Source organism: Falco cherrug, chromosome 4, assembly GCF_023634085.1.
Source record: "Falco cherrug isolate bFalChe1 chromosome 4, bFalChe1.pri, whole genome shotgun sequence".
NCBI lineage: Eukaryota > Metazoa > Chordata > Aves > Falconiformes > Falconidae > Falco > Falco cherrug.
The window spans coordinates 20,290,589-20,305,899 of record NC_073700.1 but is presented as its reverse complement, the minus strand read 5'-3'; the positions used below and the strand labels follow the sequence as shown (position 1 = coordinate 20,305,899).

General features: G+C 40.5%; 1 long non-coding RNA gene across 5 annotated transcripts in view; it reads right to left on the bottom strand.

Moving 5' to 3' along the window:
• The window catches only part of LOC114016143 (uncharacterized), a 210,108-nt gene that overhangs the window by 127,665 nt on the left and 67,132 nt on the right, over positions 1-15,311 (bottom strand). For all 5 annotated transcript variants that reach the window (XR_008732102.1, XR_008732103.1, XR_008732101.1 and 2 more), the window contains exon 3: positions 9,449-9,672. This is a non-coding gene — a long non-coding RNA (uncharacterized LOC114016143). The remainder of the gene's footprint in view (positions 1-9,448; positions 9,673-15,311) is intronic.

Below are 15,311 nucleotides of genomic sequence, written 5' to 3'. Positions count from 1 at the left end.
CTTCTTTAAATGCTCAGATTGTGTTTTGTGAACAGACAAGTAAAAGAATTAAAGTCATCATTCTATGCAGTGAAAGTTTTCATTTGTCTTTCTATTCCTCATCTTTCATTAATGATGCACAAAGTCTTATCTTTTCCTTTCTTAATCCTTTACCCTTCTCTACCCTTTACACTTTGTGATGCACGTGAACTTGTGCATTACAAACTCTTTCAAGACATCATTGCTCTTTACATTTATGTGCACTGAAATAATCTTTGTAATCTATGATCAAAGACTTGCTACACCTGGCCACATTCATTTTCTTTACTCTTCCTAGTTGGCCATTTTTACTCATATTAATTTTTGCTACAATGTTGTGCTTTCTGAGCCATCAAATCAGAAAGCCAAGGCAATTCCAAGTTGTATTAGTATAGAAAGGCAGAGGTTAGTAGATTTAAAACAAACACCGCCCTGATTTTCACCAATTAATATAACCAATCATCACTCAACCTCAGTAATCAGTAGGCCTTGTTCCCCCTAATTGATAAGAATTAAAGTCGTTCCTTGCTAAACTCAAGGGTTTATCAGTTTGCTCATGCATGCATTGCTCAATTAAAACGTGCTATTGAGATAACAGTTCCCCCTCTTTCAAAAGCAGGTAAACCTAAGCTGAAGCAAACCCTCTTCTGAAAGGGTCTGCCAACAGAGACAATTTTTGAGGTCTTTGATGGTCAGTGCCTAACTTAGAAGTCTTCAGCCAGTAGTCAGTTTGTCTTTGACCTATGAATCTATCCAGCAACACCACCTAATTAACAGATTTTAAAGTGCCACCTTTATTTGGACTTCCTTCCATACTACCTTTAATACTTGGGCTTCTCCCAGAATTCAAATCCCTCTTTGAAACTCTTCTGTCAGAAAAGGTGACATTTAGGATGTTGAAATTTCATTGTTACACCCAGTACTGCACCATTGTTGCTTTTCCTCTCCCAACTCCATACCCATCTGTTGCTTTTTCTTACACTTGTGTAGCACGTGATATTTTTGAGTCTCAGCCCACAAGATAATTAAAATAATCCAAATGATCAACAGAGAAGTAACAGACTGGTGAAAATTGAGGTTTTGCTACGCAGAAAAGTCTTCATTATCTTTGAGATATTTCACACCTAACTAACTTTGAAGAAATGTTTTTCTTACCCTCAACCCCAAATATTTTACTAACTTTGTGTTCCTTTACCTAGAGGTATTAAACAGTACCAACAAGATGGGCACAAACCTAAGAGAAGAGGTGGGCATGTCGTTTTGAAGCTGCTAAGTTCATACCACATTAGCGACCTTAAAGAAAACAGGAACTAACTGATGTCCTCAAATCACTACCCGCATCACTTTGACCTTTCCCCAAAGCCCATTAGGTTGAACAAAGCGATTGTACTAACCAACACCAACTTACAGATGTGCTCCCTGTAGTACATTCATTAAAACAGACGCGTATCCTTACACAACAAATAAAGCTATTTATGCCCCCAGTGCAACACCATGTGAATTATGGCATCATTCTGAGGGAGGACCAGATTTTTAATCAGGGAATTTTTTTCCATGTTTGGTTTTTTGGGGTTTTTTTTTTCCATTTTGGATAATAATCTGAATGAAGGCAGAGCACAAACTAACACTTGGTCTGATACAGTACATGGACGATCACTATTATTCCAAAGCTAGACAGTGAGGTCCAAGACGTGCAGAAAATAATTCTGTTTTCCGGGGGTTTTACCCAGTAAAACACTAATTCCCTTTGTAGCTTTAATCCACACACATTCTTGATTTTTAAAATATTTATGTTCTTCCGTCATACGTTTCTGAGCAGTTCCCCTTTCTTCTTTACTTCCTTAGCTTTCCGGTTCACAAAGCTGAAATTTTCACTTACCCCACAATTGCCTCAACTTTCATGAATTAACCTTGGATGCTGAACTTTGTCATAACTGCTGTCTGAACCAAATTTTTCATTCGGAACTGTGCATCTGTGTTCCAAAATACTTTTCAGCTCTTCAAGGTTATATTATCTAGCCATTTAATTTCAGAGTGGAGGTTACCATAGTACTTAGAGACCTTCTACATCGATATGCCTGCTTTAAACAGGGGCTTTGGGATTTCTTTTTGGTTTGGGGGCTTTGGTAGGCTGTTTGGGCAGCAGGTGACCAAAATACAATTTTACAGATAAACAGCACTGTAACAGATGTACCAAAACAAACTGTTATTCCATAAAGAAGGTGAAAGTGCTAAATAAACGTCATTCATTTACAACCATTTATAAAAGACTATATAAAAAGAGCACATATTTAACAAACATCAGGACTGCATTATTAAGTCTCAGTAACACCAGAACAAAACATGCTTAAAGAATGAACCAGGAACATCAATGAAAATACGTATCCATATGCTTTCAACCCAAAAACAGGAGCTACAGAACTGGATGACCATATTCAAAACACCATGAAACACAGGTCTTTTGAAGATTTTCCTATCACTAACTGGCAGGTTGAACAGCTGCTAATTTTAGCAGCATTTGTTCTGCTTTGTTTATTTGTTGGTTTTCTGTTTATTCGTTGGTTTTCTGTTTATTCTGTTGTTTTTAATCTAATTCCATGCATTCAGCAACAGAACAAAGTGAATATTGGCTATACATTGCATTGCTCTATCAGGCACCTGAACCTGCCCCTTACATGCCAGCAAAATGGTATTTCATCCCTGACGATGAGCAAAAAACGGCTATAGTACTTATTTACGCTCTGATATAGTGGAAGCCATTCAATAGAAAACGTAGCAAAACACCTTGATAAATTCAACCACTGCAAGTAGTTAAGTGTGCAGATTTTATTGGTGTTCCCTACCTGCAAGTCTGCAAACACATTGCAAATAAAATACATTAAGTCTGGCAACATGTTCTTGATGCGCTGTCCCTGTTTTAGAGGGTCAGGAACTTGCTAGAGACACCACGGAGATGCTTCCCCTGGAGGGAAGGAAACACTGATCAATTTTGAGCTGCTGCTGTGAGTCAGCACCTTCTATCAAAATCAGTCCCAGGATCAATATCCCTGGCTATAACCCTGATGCTCATTCAGCAATTTGGAAGCAAAAAAGAATGACATATAATAGGCAGAGAAAATTTTGCCCCATAAATAACACCACGGATGATCATGAGATCATCTGCTTGAGTAAGGCAAAACATTAACAACCTCTATAAATAGCAATACTAAGCTTTAAAACTTTAGCATAACACAAAAGCCATTTTACGTCCTGAAGTGCATTAAAAAAACAAGAGTAAATAACCCTTGCAGAGGGGTTGGAAACATACACTCTAGGATTAGATCACTGAAAGGACTAATTACAGAGTGCAATATTATTTAAAATATAAGCCTTTGGAGTTAACAGCCCACAAGCCAAATTGCGCCCTTGGCCAAGCAAGCTAACTGCAGTGGGAGCTCTACGTACTTTTTATGGCAAAAAGTTAGCTCCAAAGAAAGACAAAAGCAAGCAGTTGTCACTGATGTTGAGCCAGAAAAGATTTCTGGCTTTAGCGCTCTTCTCTGCAAGGTCAGAGGTGACCACAGGACCTTTATTATTGCTCATAGTTCATTTTATTTGAATCATACATGAATACAATCCAAGAAGCTAATTAAAGACATAAACCTTCTCTTGGATTGGATTAAGGGTTGTCATTTTTTTCTTTCCTGTAGGAGGGTAATTTTTTACAGCTTGAAGTAAAGTTACATATTTTCACAAGACAATACAAAATGAAAAAGGGAAACAAAGAAATACATGCGTTACCAAAAGCCAATAAAAAGGAGACAGATTAGCTTTCAATCACACTGAAACAGGTCAAAGAAGTAAATCTAACTTTGCAGAACTATAAAGGTAAGATCCATCTTTGTCTCTGTGGTTTAAATAAAAGTTTGACAAGAAAGTTAATAATATGAAAGAGAAAGGAGGATTTATAAAAATCTTTTTGTGGAAGTAAATAATTGAAACAAGCCACAGACCTCAGAAATTATTGCAGCTCCACTTCAACATGAAAAAAACCCTGCTGAATTTAGCACAGTATGCAGAATGTCACGGAACGCCAACGCTTCAGAAAGCCAGCTTGCATAAAGATGAAGCAATTTTGGAAGCTTCACTGTTACAAAAATTAGCCAAAATTTTACTGACTTCAGCACCTTCATGCCAATGCACACACTCAAAGCAGGGGTAATAAACACAGAAGACTTGGAGCCCAATGTCTCACTACGAATTGTCTCTCCCTTGCCCGACTGGAGCATGTAAAAACCTTTTCTAGAAGCCCCCCCGCATGCAACCTGAAGAATAAAGTTTCTGGGAAAATAACCGTGGCTTCAGCAATAAAGTAAATTTCCTTCAGCTCTAACTCAGATGGTCATTTCCTTCTGCAGCACAGTGTGGAAAGTTTTATCTCTGGCCCTGTTACAGAAGCAATTTCCATAAAACCCTTTCAAAAAGGTATTCTCTCACCCTAAGCCCAAACTGCTCAATATTTTTGCAAGACAAAAAAAAAAAAAAAAAAAAAAAAATCTATCAGGATCTTGCTTAGCCCACCTCACTCATGCACTCAGGAGTTAATGGACTGTCCATAGAAGGTGTTATTCTTCCTGGCCACCCTGGTGGAGGCTTTGAAGTTGGGAAAGCAATCCATTTCCTAGCACCAGCTGGACTTTTTTTGCTAGCAAATTTGCTGCTAATTCAGTAGTTAAAGACATCAGCAAGAGCTTACTATTTCTTGCTTTCCCTCTGGCACATCACAATTTTTTTCCACTTTTACGCTAAAGGTCTGGAGTTTGTTACTGTGCCCACACTGGGCACATGGTGAGGCTTTCTAAGTGAGAGCCAGAGGGTTTGTGGAGCCTTCTGGTCTGGTTTTAAGGAATCAAATTATCTTTTTTAATCCCAGATTCCTCCCTACATTTTATCATTGCCATTTCTATCTCTGCACACCCCTAATTTTCTAGCAGGATGAAGAGTATATGCACTCCTTGGCTGCAAGTGACTAGTAAATCGCTTCAGCTTCTGCTGTTGTAGCTTTATGCTCCCACCTTGATTAACTGAGCATTATTTCCTCCAAGCTGATTAGTGTGATATCTGATTCCCCAGAATCCTAAACTGTTGCTCAGAAATGAGTGCAGATTATTTGGCCTGTCTACTTATCAGCTTTGGAATGCTAATCTAAGGTGATGACTACTTCACAATTTATGTTTTCTCTTAGCCAAGATTGTAATTTCAAATATTACCCGATTATATTCTTCCCCTGATGAGTTCAAAAGAAACAAAAGGCACTGAGTAAAATGCAGGCTTTAATTGCAGGAGGGAAACAAAACAATAATAATAATTAAAAAAAGGCTCTGCAGAAGTTTCATGCATCAAAATCAGCAACAAACATCATTTTTCATGAAATAAATTGTCACGTCAGAGTGCGTGCAAATGAGACTATCTTCCACAACAGGAAAATCCTTGCACACTGGCTGTGAGATTTGGAACTTGCTATAAAGAATTGGAATGCACAAAAATAGCAATTGCGACAGAAACACTGGGTATTCACAGAAAAGCAAACAGGTAAAGGGGTAACAAAATGTCAGTTTAAAAAGGTCAAAGGCTGAAGCTGTTTGGGTCCAACTCACTGGGGAAAAATACTAAGACTGGATATTGCTAAGGCCTGCTTTAGACCCCCAATTTAGTTTTAAAAATGCACATTCATTCCCAAACTAGTATTTAATATTTGGTTTCATTTTATCCAGGACTTGTGTTACTATGGAGGACAAATCTACCAGTTAGAGGAAATAGTATTTAAGTAAAAGTACTTGTTTACTTTAAGCTTGATAGCAAATATATTTCAAACATTGTTACTGAATCAAAAATGGGTGATGGATGCTATTTTAGACACTTAAGATATTCTAAATCAAGAGAGGTACAGACTGACTGAAGAGAGTACAGGAGTGCCATGAGGCTAATCAGAAATTTGCAAAGCATGATGTGAAGGAAGTTTAAAAACATTAAGGGTTGTGTATCCTAAAGAAAAGACAACTGATGGGGGTACCTTGAAGTCTTCGTATACATAGAGTAGAATATAATCTTTTTTCCATACCTGGGACAGATACGACAAGTTACTCAATTTTCTTGACTAATTACATGAAGATAGATTCAGGGTAAACTTCAACAAAACCTTTTAATGGCAGGGATGAGGAGACAGAATAGATTAGCTGAGCATCTCTCTAACATTGAAGATCTTTCAGAACACATTGAATAAATATCTGTCAGGATTAATATATAGTTGATCCTGCCTTGAGGCTGATGGATGAGTTGCATGACTTCTCTAACATCCTTCCAGATTATTTTACCATGATTCTGTTATACAGCTGCTCACAAAATCAGGAACTGGATTTGGTAACTAACAACACTGTTCCCAAGATTCTTTAGGAACTCGTGACAGGTACAAGATAAATCTCATTTTCAGGTACCAGAGGTATTGGTTTCCCTGCTGTTGCAATCACCATCTTCAAGTAGCTGGGAGCATACACAGAAGTTGGGGTAATTTCCATTATTCAGTTTGGAAGCCAGTTCTGAAGGGTGATAGATTAACTACAATGCAATTGTGCTAAGGAGCATTTCAGCAAAGACGTATCCACCCTGAAATGCAGATCTTTAAATCTTTAAAGTTGTCCCCTTGAAAGACTTAATTTTTGCAGAAGTGATAAAGGTTTAACTAACACAGCTTGATACCCAACCTGGGAGATATTGGGGAAACAAATAAAGAGTTTAAACACCGTTTTGGAGAATTTAACTGCAAGATCTCCTCCAAGTCATTCATTGGCAAGGCTCCCAAATCATTCTTGTTTAATATAGAATCATAGAATATCTCAAGCCGGAAAGGACCCATAAGGATCAATTAACTTACTGGCTGAGCAAGTTAATTCTCACCTTTAATGCCGCCAGAAGGCTCCCATGAACCAGATTACTGAAAAATGGAATCTTCAGCCTTTCTAAGATCTAGTTCACAGTGATAAGAAGATTTAATATCTTTCAAATAAAGATTATCTCTGCCCGCAGGAGTCATTTGTCCAAGAAAAGTATCTAGAAAGTGCTGGCAATGACTTTAAAGTATCCATCCTTCTAATGATTCTTGTCCTGTGTACATACTCTCCACCTGTGTTTCTGAACATTTGCAATCTGAATTCTCTTAATAAATCTTTCAGACACTGGGAAGAGCTGGAGCATAGAGTTTCCTAAATCAATGGCCTCTGTGACTCTTAACTTATTCCATTTTGGACATCCTCAAGGCGATGGAGTTTTGTTTGTTAACCAGGGATAAAACTGACTTGCATTACAATAGTCCATAAGAGCACTTCAGGTACAGCCAAATCAAAGGAGTCATCCTGCTCCAGAGGTGTATATGGCACCACATGAGATTTCTGTATCTTACATAGCATACCTCTTCCCTCAAGCAAAAAATCTAACAGAGCTGAACTGTCTACAGGCTTTCAAAGCTCATTATTGAGAATCAGAAGATGAAAAGCTGTCTGCATCATGCCCGGCACACTCCTGCTCCAGGTTAGGATTAGGTCCCATCTCTGAGCCCATGAACTGATCTCCATTCATTTGGCATCACTCAGTTTCTCTGTGAACCCATTTACAACACAATCTCTTTTGATCGCACAGACCATTCATCTAGATCCCATACAAATAAAATGAAAGCCTCAGCTTTCAAAGCAATCCTGATTTGTGTTGTAAGATGTGTATTTTGATATCATAGCCCAAGCCTTGAATCCTTACTACCACTCTGCCATGAGTGGTACCTGGTGCTGTTCACAGCTAGTTCTGAAGTATGCTCTTGAGCATCAGAGAAGAGAACTCCGATTTTTTTTCTTTTTCTTGGTTGCTACTCCTTGAATCATGTGAAAAACAGAGAGAGTGGGAGATCCCCTGCACCCTGGGAATTTCTGGGCATACTTCTTTGGAAAAAGAGGTTGGGAGATGCACATGGAACACCAGGTTGAGCAGCCAGGGAGCAAGAGCAGCAGCACGAGACTGCAGCACAGCAGAGATGGGCAAACAAGCAGAGACTTTCTACCCCATCTGCAAAAGACTCTTCCAGAAACCAAGGACACCTCTGAATCTGAAAGCACATTTCTAGAGGAAAACAAACCTAAAGGCTTTTCTCTTCCCTGACACAGTAAGAGGCAAAAAGCAGATTTGTCAAAAACAAAACCCACCATACCCAAAACAACCCCAACTAAACTAAAACCAAACCCACATGCACACACAACTACAAAAAAGCAGGAGGAAACTGTCTGTTGGGGATGCTCACATTAGGACTCCACACTCTGTCATTTACTCTCACCATGTCAACAGCCTGTGATGCTGAGGAACAACCACCATGAATGAACAAAAAAACAACCTGGCTTTTCACAATAATTTGGTCTTTCCACTAATGAATTTTTCTTCCCTCTCCCCCCCAGTACATGTAAGCATTACAACAAGGTGTCAGCAGCCTTTACAAGACTCAGCTGAAGTGACAATGGCAGAAGTTCAGAAAACTCTGTTCTTACCCTGCTGAAAACAAAAAGCATTGGCCAGTGTTGTACAGTTACAGCAGTAGATAAAAATCCCCTCCCAAATCCTAGTTTTACACATTATTTTACTCTGCATTCCTCAACAGTAGAGAATGTTCAATATAAGCTGCTTTGCAGAGCAGCTTGTTGACTAACAGCTGGTTGAGGATGAGGTGATGCTGGGTAGCGGCTTTACAACTTCACCTCACTGCTACAGGTTTCATCTTAGTTCCAAATCCCTTTCAGAAAAGAACGAAGGAGGTTTGTTTACCTCCACTTGTTCACTTAGCTCGCTAAGCTACTGCACTTTATATTTTCCATCCTTTCTCTCGGGGGGGGGGGGAGCCATGACAAGTTACATGTAAAACAATCCAACTACTTTATAAGCATAACCCAAACTCACGCATCCAAAGTTTTGTTCCAGTTAGGATTTTCAGAGTAACAGCACTGTATTATGCAGCTCATGGACTGAAATGTAACTTTTGAGGCTACTCTAGCTTATCAGTTAAGTATACATTGGTTTATTTTTTATTTTTTTTTTAAAAAGAGATGTATTATTAATTAGTCAACAGAACAGAGCAGCTTCCCTGGAATTACTCCAGTCTGTGACTGAAAACATTACTGTGCTGTGGAACTCGTGTGGCGATGTTGATGTCCAAGACACAGATTTCCCTCGACAGAGTCATGACCCTCAGTGCAGATCCAGAAGAACCAGCAAGTCCCACCCAACATCGCCACATTAGTTCCACAGCACAGTAATGTTACTACTTGAAATATCACATCCAGGGTCCAATTTAAGATGCTAGATGGACAAAGAACAACTTACATGAATTTAATGACTTCTTTATAAATTTGCTCACACCTACCTCGTAGGCCCAGCTCTGACCCTGCTGGCCAAGTACATACACGCGCTGCAGAGCTGGAAATCGGGAGCACTCAGCTCAGTAGAGGCAGGAGTATTTAAAGATGCTTTCTTATTCATACAGTTGAAAACAGTCCCCAGCACAAATTAAAACAATCTGCATGCCATCCTGGCTTTTGCTTGCTGACATTGCAACAGACATGGATGCACAGATAACCCAGTCCAGACCTGTAAATGAGTGACAGGGAGGACAATTAGCATAGCAGCCAACAGAGAAGTATTTTACCCTTCTTTAGAGTGTTACATTGCATTGGTGTTTATATTTAAACATGTGTAAAATTGAATATTCACTTTTTGCACAAGAATAAATGAGAACACAAGTTTCAGTTGATGGAGCATAAGCCATAATCACTTGATAGAGCACAATGCAGAAGCCTATTAGAAAAACTGCCTCTTGCCTGTTCGTACAAGCCAGCTGGTGGGCCAGACCCAGTTCAGAAGTTGTGACAGTGCAACCCAAACACGCACCTACAACCCCACCTCTGGGTATCCCTGTGCGGCTGTTGCTCCCAATGCTCTAACAACTAGTTATTAACAACACTTATTTTGAAGGGTGCCCTCTTTATGCGACCTCACGCTCATACACAGATCAAGTAAGCACAGCTTAAGCAGTTACCATGCGCCAGCTGCCTACATGCAGTCTTAGACTATTGCAAACACAAGGAAATGCAACTTAGCCTCACCAGCAGTGAAAGAGCATCAGCTCTTGCAGATTACAGGCACACAGAGAGCATAAGCCCACTGCAAGCTGTACTAGTTTGAGTGTCAACTATTCCTGCCAACAACCTTTTCACATTCTGCCACTCCCAGAAATAACAAGCCAAAAAATCTCCCGCTGTTTCTCACATTCTGCAAAGGCCCTTACCAGCTGAACCACTGTACGAGTTGTCTCTTCCCTGCAGCAGCCTGCAGCGAGAACCAGGGTGCCCACCTACCCGCCGTGCCTCCTAGCTATTGGGCAAACAACTGGAGAAGTTTTCAGCATCAGAAAACCCAGTCCCACATGAGGTGGTGGGAAAAGAGCTGCAGGGGACCCAGTTCAGCACCTTCTCACAAAAAGGCAGTGCAGCAGGACAGTGTCTGCCCTCAAGCCTGTCTGACATGACCTTGTGCAACTTTCCTTCCATATCAATGCATTTTAAAAATATCACATTCTTTGCATTGATCTGCATAACATAGGGCAGATTGGCATTCCCACAATCCATCTTGGAACTAGAGCTGAGCTTTCAGAAAGGTACCAGATCTCCATTTGGACACTGTTAGTCATGGAGAGACCACCAAAGCCTGTGATCAGCTGCTGCCTTGCTTAGTTCTCTGCAGATTTTTTGTTGGACATCTTTTGACATTCAGCCACTGGACCCTGTACTAGTGAGACCAAAAAGCCTTCTACTACCAGAACTTGACCATTTCTGTGGGTCCAGTTTAATCCTCCTGAACTTCAGGGGCTTTGCCTCATTACACAACCTGTGAATAGAAGTTGGTCCAAGACACTTCAAAGACCAAGTCAGTCCACATATCAGGTGCCTGAGCTTAGGATGATACAAAGCAAATTATCCGTTGGGCTTCTCTTAATAAAGGTGTACTCTTAAAACCCATCCACTGCTTTTTCACAGAATTACGGGTTTTTACCACCCAATTCACCCACCACATCAGATGACTGTGATGCAGAGCAGGGTATGCTCCAGATAAATGTTTCCACATGCAGACCTCAAACTTGTGTTTCCAGCTGACTGGCCAACACAAAATACAGACATACAGATGTGCTCCACAAATGCACTTGGATGTCATGGCTCTTTTTAACAGGTGTTGATAGTAATTTAGTGAAGTTACATTAATGTAACTTTAAAGCAAGAGGACTCCAGGCTAAATGAAAAAAAAAAAAAAAAAAATCCAGAGGGAAGTATACACAATCTGACATGGCTCTTATGTTGGGCTACTCATTTTGCCTTTCTCCCCTTCTTTTTTACTTTTCCTTTCCAGAGGGACTCGGGCATTACACTGAGTGTTGAACTGTAGGTTCAGATTTTCAGCCTTAAGAGATTAATTTCCCTTATGACTTGAGTCATGCCCGTACTAACCTTTTGCAATTGTGCATGTGCAGTTAATCATATGCAGCTACACTGAAGCTGATTGTTAAAAGGCTGAGTAAATATAACTACACCCTCGTTATCTTGTTTAAAGGTAGCAAGATTAATTTGAATTCTAACTGGAAATACTGATTCAATGAATAAGCCTGAAATGTAGCGGTTTTCAATTACACTAAGAAATTGGTCTTTTGGATTTCCAAATTATGTAAGGCAAAGCAAGTTCACTTTAATCTATACATGGGGATATATTTGCCATCTTCATAGCGCTGTATGTCAAGGGGTAATAACTAAGAGGAAAGTGAAAAAAAAAATAACGTTGGCTGTTGGTGCCCTCCAGGGGCCAGGCTGAGTACAGCTTTCAAGCAAAACAATGTTTGAGCACTCAAGCAAATATAATAAATATTGCTTATTATTACCCTGCTTTAAAAGCGTGCGAGTGCCATTATTCATGCTACCCTTAGCAGACAGTTTCTCTCCACAGTCCCACAGACATTGGGATGCTTGATCAAACAGGAGCAAGGCAAGGGAGATTTGACCACTTCCACTTTCCCTGCCTGGATTCCTAAGGAAGCAAGGTTTATAGTCGATCACACTGTGCATCTGTCTGCCCTCTTCCATTAGCAGGGAAGCCTCTGCCTGGATTCCAGTAAACCTGAAGGACAAGTAGAGGTGGCAAATACACTACATGCTGACAGCATTCATGAAAATGGGCATAGAGAAGTGAAAGCTACTGAAGTTGATGCCCCACGTGCCAGGGCGGCTGAAGCGCCGACTTAGTCCTTACACCCATTACAGACTGAACCACAAAGTAAAAAAAAAAAAAAAAAAAAAAAAAAAAAAAATCTAAGAAAACTCAGTCTTCTAACTTCCATCCACGGCATGAGTTATACTTATGTCCATTTTTTGCTACAGGCTTACTCTATATTTACATCAAACAACCGATATCCTCTAACGGGCTTTACACCCTCTGGAACAAGATAGAAAGCAACCTTTTGCCTCAGATATTACAGGTTAGTTCCTTAGTGCAGGGACTACTAATTCTCATTTTCCCTTGCTGTTCCATAACACAGCTGCCATAAAACTAGACATCAGAGAGGTCAAGGGAAAGAAAAAAAAAAAAGAAAAAAGAAAAAAAAAATCAGGATTGTCTGAGTATAGGAACAGCCCATGCAAGCCCAGAAGATAAACTGTGCATCCTATGCATAACATAGCTCTCTGCTGGAGGTATCCGAGCCAGGACTTTTTCTGGAATTAGTGGAACACTTCACTGCCTCCCAGCGCACACAACTCTGTAACTGCAGACAGTGTGGCTGAGAGAAGGTGTATTATCAGGGCACAGTTACGTTAGAATCTCTCTTCCTTAACATTCTCATATATTACAAAAGCATGCTGTGAAAATAAGGTTTGCAATATTGTCCAGTCTCACCTGCAAGAGTAACTAATAACTTTATAAGTATGTTTTCTGCAAAATCAGAACTCAAAGTTTTTGGTATATTACAGAAGTCCATATCATACCAAAACTACATCTCCCTTCTTACCCTCACAGCGTAAATTACCCAAAAGAAGTAGTTGCGAAGCGCTCCTCTTTCATGGAGGTGGGTATGGCAGAACTACTTTGTTTCAGGGGTTGAATTTTCAGCACCTGCTAATCATTTTCAGCTCACTATGCATAAATACTTAAATGAGGAGATTAGATTTTCCTAAAGGCATAAGCAGGCAGGACTGCACTGGGTTCTGTGAGTGCTTAGCAGGGCCCCACACACTCAGCTCTGAGCTTTCTTCTCCAGAAAGTCCCGCATCAAGCTCCAGGCCCAGATGCTGCTGACCTAATACACCAACATGATATTTGGGCATTATGAGGCTTCAAGAGCTAAAGCTGCTGAAGGATGTTCGATGATGCCAGGTGCACATAGCAGCTTCTGACTACAGCTCCTTAAAAAGTTGCCTTCTCCATCACCCTCTCCCTGCACAAAGCTCTCTGGTCATGTCGAGAATTGAGACTTTAATGACGAGGAGAATCCAAAAAGTCTTTGACATAATTAATATCAGATAATTGTTCCTAGTCTTCTTTCATCTGCCAATTACAACTAGAAATTGAGTCTGGGGAGTTTCTGCAGATCATCTTTATGCAATTACAATTTATGATGAACTACCCAGCTCCAGCAGCACTCCCCAAGCTCAGCACAACGATTCTAAATGGAAGACCTGCAGCAGCAATGACATAACATCAATTCCCAGTATTTAACATGCCCACGAGCTAGAATGTACACTGCTGGTTTGCTGCTGGATTTGACCGCATAGCTCACGGATGAAAAATTACTTCAGAAATCAGAATGGCAGGCAATTAGCAACACATGCTGTCTTCCATTACTTTGTTTTGTTCTCCTTAAATCATTTCCCATCCATGTTCTTTCTCACTGTTTTCAAGGTTTATTTGCAGGCAGCTTCAAACTTGCAAAGCAGCTTGGCTTTCAGCAACACTACTACATTGTTTTTATAACCTGACATGTTTGGGGTTCAGACCGAGCGTAGCCCCAAACAGCTGAACATCTGACAGCGAGCAGCCAGAAATCCAGCCGGCCTCGCTGAGCTGTGTACCGCTTCACCCTTCGCAGAAACACAGCTCCACTTTTCACCTCCCAGACAGACTGTAACACGAAGACACAGAAGACTTATGAAGGAACATCAGTTAATACATAAGCCAACACACCAAAGCATCAAGGTTCTGCCCCACGGGGGACCTCAGACCTAGAGCGGCACGTGCTGCTTGCCACAAAGGCAACAAAAAGGAAAACTGCACTCCACCAACCCTGCCTCATCTGAACTCTTTTCACTTACATTTACTCAAGGCTGACTAACAGAGGGATTCTGGAAGAACAACCTCTATAATATTCACGCCTTCCACTTGCTGAAGTACCAAGGAAAACTGAGCATGTTTGTTCTGATCACCTGAAGCCAGCGGGAGAGGCTGCTTTGCCAGCAGGTTTGCCAGCACGAACCGCTGAGAAACGCACCCTCTCCTCAGCACCTGCAGGTGGCACGGTCTTCTTGCGTATCTCATCCTGCTCTAATCACATTCCGCGGGGCGGAAAGAAAGAATTCCAGAGTAAAAGAGGTTTCAAAGATTACGTATTGATTTCTGATTTTTTCCAAAACCATCAATTTAAACACTTGCTTTATTTTGCAGAGCTTGTGCTGGATTAGATTTAGAAAACTAACGTGAAAAAACTAATGCTGGAGATACAGGCGATTGACAGTAACAGACCCAGCATCACACTCAGAACTGCAGAATATGAAGACTCACGAAAAGCACGGCTCATATTGATCACAACAGTAGCAACCATCTTCAAATAACAAAGGAGTCCCCATCTTTGGGCTTAAAGTTCAGCTAGCATTTTTAGCTAGGTAGCATTTCACTGCAAAGTTTCTGCCAAGTGACTAAACTTGTACCTTTTAACGAGGTATTTTACCTCTGCTGCCAGGTTGTCAAGCAGTGCAGGTCTAGAGTCACTCACGTGCCACCCCTCCAGGTGGCTTAAATTGCATATGTTTATCTTGAAGCACCTTTTAAAATTATGTATCCACCTTCAAGAAAGCAGAAATTGTATCATTTGTTTCTGCAGGCACGGGTCACTTCAGAAAATTCAGTCCAACATGCAGCGAGGTCTCCAACATCAGCATGATGACAGTACTGTGGACTCCTTCACACTAAGCCATTCA